This window comes from Lates calcarifer, linkage group LG12 (assembly GCF_001640805.2).
Source record: "Lates calcarifer isolate ASB-BC8 linkage group LG12, TLL_Latcal_v3, whole genome shotgun sequence".
In the NCBI taxonomy this organism is placed as follows: Eukaryota; Metazoa; Chordata; class Actinopteri; family Centropomidae; genus Lates; species Lates calcarifer.
Window position 1 is genome coordinate 10,456,145 of NC_066844.1, and position 5,258 is coordinate 10,461,402.

The following is a 5,258-nucleotide window of genomic DNA, read 5'->3' on the forward strand; positions in this document are numbered from 1 at the left end:
TATCAGGGCTGGAAATCAGTCTGCATCTGTTGGGGGTTCAGAAAGTTTTTGGAAAGTGTGAGTATGTGTGAGTGTGGGTTTAAGCAGTGAATTGCACGTGTAGAGTCCAAGCCTGCAGTGCGATGTCCATTACACTTACACACACACACACACACACACACACACACTGCTGTTATCTCTGCTGTGAGGGAGTACCTCCTCGAAGTTCTGCCGAGCTGTTTCCGTGTGGTCGCCCAGGATATTAATCACTGCATCGAGAGTAATGTGTGTGTGTGTGTGTGAATGTGAGAGTGTGTTTCATGGTGGAGTACCTGCTGGAGTGGCTTCCCTGGAAGGAAGTAACATGTTAGAGACGGAAAGTGCGTGACCTCAGAGGGATTTCCATCTCTGTGTGTGTGTGTGTGTGTCCGTCTTCAGCAGGGTGTCAGTTACTGAAAACCAAACCACTGTTATCTGGAAATCAGTGTGAAAGTTAGCTTACAGAACAAACACAGAGCAGTACATTGTCAGTCACAACAAGGCAGAGATTTTACACACCCATTAGTCACAAAAACTTTCAGCTATTCTGAAATTGATTCAGGTTGTCTATTAGTCATCATGGAGCAGAGGATGGAGTGAAGGAGTTAAAGGAGACAGAGAATTGGGAAGGAATGGAAAAATGCAGGTAGAAGGAACTCAGTCCAAAATTCCTTAAATGCTGTCAATGGTTTGGAGCATGTAGAAACTAGAAATACTGAGGCAAGACTCCATTCCATCACAGATTATAATAGTTAAAGAGAAATTCATGAAGAGACAAATGGGGAGATACTTTGACAGTGTCAGGTGAACATGAGTGTAGGTGAAACAGTCAGGCAGGATTTTACATTGACATATTAGACCCTGAAAAAAAAATGCTTGTCCTCAGCAATGGGAAAGTAAACTACATTGGGTAACACACACACACACACACACACACACATAGTCAGAATTCCATCACCATGGACGACCACATTGTCAGTTAAAGGCATTCTTTGACATCCTAAAATCAATGAATTGTAACTTGACTTGTGACAAACAACTAAGGTTTGACCTTTGTGACAACAGGACAACAGCCATAAGGAGAAGATGGTATGTTGAGAATATTGTATGTGCGTGCATGTGTGTGTATGTGTGTGTGTGTGTGTGAGAGAGAGAGAGAGGGAGAGAGAGGGAGAGAGAGTAGGATAAGAAAAAAGGATAGAGGGATCACAGTAGATGTTTATCGTTTTAGCTAAACTTTGGTAAACTCACATAAATTCAGTTTAGTCAAGTGTTACAGTTTAAGTTTTATTCCATATATTGTATAACTATTGTATAAAAATGTATATGATATATGTAATATTTTGATAGCTGTCACATAATTACCTATATTGGCTAATATTAATTTTTCTTTCACTATATATACCTTATATTTACTCTACATACTAAAAAAAAAAATATTAAATTGTTTTCAATCACAAAAAACCCCAAACAGAGAAGCCTATGGTAAAAGTTACAGAGGCCTCAGGGACCTCAATTGTAGCTATGTTGGTGGCAGCTTCCTGAGGATGAGACATCAATGAGACAAAACACATGTACTGGTCTGAATTATACCAGAAGTTCAACAGACAGAACGTTTTAACTTGGCTCCATAAGTGCTATACAGGAGGAAAACTATTGTGTATTTATTTATTATGGTAAGGAAGACTACTGTTTGTTTCCTGTGTGAAACCAATGGTCTGTGTTTCTTTTAAACTGTTCCACAAGCTTAACTGCATGTTTGTTGTAACCATGACAACAAAGGTCTTCTAACCTTAAGGAAGTGCTTATTTTAACCCAAACCATGATCTTTTCCCAAACCTAAGCGAGTAGTTTTAATGCCTAAACCTAACCAAACCGTGACTGTATCATAACCTGAACTGCATGTTTATTTGTGTTACCATGACGATGACAGTCCCATACACCTACCTATGCACTGCCTAACCAGGCTTGTTAGGCATTGGCTTTTTGTATTTCTGCTTAGCTCTTGCATATGGAACAATTCCACATCAAGTCTGTTCATGAATGACATTTATGTCAGTCTGTGTTGGGCACAAGCACAATGACTTGTAGCACATGGTGATCTTGTGTTCTGTAACTGGGTAATTCACATTTGGACCATGGAGATAAATCTTAATGGAAAAGTTAAAAGGTTCTATAGGTAAAATGCCAGAGAAACTTTTATCTTCCACCTATTCATCTGGCATAAAGTGTCAGAGAGGTTACCACGAGTGTGCTGTCAGCAATTTACTTGACATCATGTTGCAGGATTTCTGTGTACTGTGTTAAAAACATCCAAAGTTGCCACGTGCAGCCCTAAACACGAAAATCAAGCTGAGAACAAACAGATGGTTTTGCTAGACTTAAACAATAAAATATCTGTTGTTTATCACAGGTCAACATATGTGTGAAATTCCACACATAATTCAGCATCAGCACTGGATCAGCGTGAATTTCCAAAAGCAGACTGTAGCCTGGTATGTATTGTCCTGGTTAAGGAGGATACTGAGAAGCAATAAGTGCTTTCACTCTTCCCTTCTCTGCTTTCACCTCCTCTGTCTCTCTCTGACTGTCTTTCTTCTCCCCACTGACTTTCTGAGACAATAAGATTCAGCTGTTAGGTTGTAAAATCCTCTGGAACGTCACTAAAGAGGCGGCACAGCTTGCAAATGGCTTCAATTAGCCTGTCACATGCTAATAAAGATAGTTAAAAAAGGGACAACTATCCAAATCACACTCATGCACACACACTTGCTCGTAAATACTGAGCAAAAGCATTATGTCCTGATGTGCGCTGAAGTCAGAGGATACACACATGCAGGGAAAAACACATGCACACCAAAAAATACACAGTGATTCACGCAAAACACACACTTAACTATTACCACAGAGACACAGATACATGCACATGCAGACTCACAGACACACAGTCACGGCATGTGTACACACACACACACACACACACACACAATCAATCCCAGGGAATCACACATGTACAAAACTTGCATATGGACAAACACAGATATTTAAAATCCTCTACACTCATATGCACACCACATGTACATAAATATGTTAATACACAGACGCTGAACGCACACACATACATATACATACACACATATGCAGACTATCACATATAAAAACACAGTGACAGGGCCAAGTGTGGGACGTCCCAGTTCCTGTTTTCACTCTGTAACACTCAGTGTGACTGAGAGACACTCAACATCCACGTCTCTGCTGTCTGGTGTCTGAAACACACAAGGCTGACAGCTCTCATTGACAAACACCCAGAGCATAAATCCATCTTCATCATCCTCAGACACAAACTACGCACACGCACATACTGTCTCATACTTCCACATCTGTGTGTGCTTGTGCGCTCCTGAACGTATGAGGAAGAGGGTTCATTTAGTGTTTAGGTTCTTTGCTTGAGGAGTGCCAAGCTGCATACTGCCATCGACAAGCTCCATCAATCACATGGCTGTGTTGAACCTGGAGTTAGCTAATTGATTAAAAAAGATATACTGTAAATTCGAACAGAGCTAAATCTATGACGCATTATCAAACCACATCAGGAGTCTATGTTTTACACTAAACGTGCCTGAGATACACATGGCAAAGTAAAAGTCATTTGTTAATACATGAAATTGGAGGCTTAAAAAGAGATTTTACACAGATACATCTAACTGAAAACAATAGCTCTGTGTATTGACTGTACACTGGTGTTTCTCATGGTGATTTGTTTTTCACAAGGCCCAACACATTTGTGGTTTTTGCCGCATGCAGTGGATCTTCAGATCTGATTGCTACAATGTCAGATATTCCACAAATTGTTATAACAGTTACCCAGTGACCTGTAATAAGGGTGACACTGTGCATATGCTCACTATGTTCCAAACATATTCACCAAAATATGGCTTCACAGAGTTTACAACACAACATAACTCTTATTGTTATGTGTTGCTAGCATAGTTGGTTGTTTACATTTGATACACACAACTAAAGTTGGTTTTGTTTGTAGTGAACAACAGCTTACTGTGCTCATAGTGACAAATGGAAGCAGTGTAATTATCCAGTGCTGAAGGTATTAATATGGTTGGTAATTATCTTGGTTTGACTGGTGTGTGTGAATGAGTCTTCAACTCTAGCTCTTAAGACAATTTTTCATCTCTTTTCATATTCAGAAGGTGTGTTTATTTACTAACACATTTCAGTATTTCAGTGTTTTTGATGTTCATCATCTTAAGGCAACATTTTTTAATAGATTTAGAGCTGTATTATAATTAATAATTAATAGGATACTAGAGCAAAAGATTTGAAGCAGAGACAGGAGTAATCTTGCTTTTTTTCTCTTTTGTTTTGCCCTGCCCTGCACGACAGGAAACAGGAAGCAGGGAGTATCCTGCTGTCTTTCCACCAGTGATTGGTTCCCATTGTCATGACTGATGATATCACTAGGAGTTTCACCAACACTGCTGTGTTGAAAAGCACTTGGCATAGCACTCATGAAGGAGGCTTACCTCTGCTGTTTCTACTTAGGTATTTGGTTGTGAAATACTGTGAATTTGAAAATGTGCACAGCGCATCATATTATATTTTCAATTAGCAGTTACTTCTTATGACTTTCATATAAGGACTAAGAAACATGTCTCTGTAATTACTACTCTCCCATGGTGGGAATAAATGGTGATGCACACCTAAATTTTGTTGAGTTAAGATCAGGTTCCATCATACCATCCTGATCACAAACCAGATGATGATCTTTGGTTAAAAACATTGTCAGTGATGATCACAATATTTATTCTTACATGTTGGCTAAGCATACATGTTTCAGTGAACAGGACCCAAAATTGAAACCACTCATAATAAACCGCAAGGATTTGGATTGGGTCACCTGATATCTGAGTAGCATGTGGTGGATTCAAGGTGGCAAACGTAAAATAACACCATCAGGATTGCTCGAAGATCCATCCATCCATCTATTAGCTATACCACTGAGGAGTGATGTTGGGCAAAATGTGGGGTACATCCTGGACAGGTTGCCAATCTATTGCAGGGCTGCCACAGAGACAAACAACCATTCACACTCACATCTACACCTACAATCAATTTAGAGTCACCAATGTAGCCATGTATAGCCAGCAGGGTGTGCTGAACCAACACTGCTTAGGTCAGCAAAATTGGACAATTCAATATTTTTAAAGCAATCAACTATCACTGAA

At 39.6% G+C, this 5,258-nt stretch overlaps 1 long non-coding RNA gene across 1 annotated transcript; it reads left to right on the top strand.

Annotated features, from left to right (window-relative positions):
- Positions 1 to 990: 990 nt before the first annotated feature.
- On the top strand, positions 991 to 4,709 carry LOC108877496 (uncharacterized). Its single transcript, XR_001960104.2, has 3 exons — positions 991 to 1,107; positions 2,432 to 2,513; positions 4,417 to 4,709. It is a non-coding gene; the product is annotated as an uncharacterized LOC108877496 (long non-coding RNA).
- Positions 4,710 to 5,258: the final 549 nt, after the last annotated feature.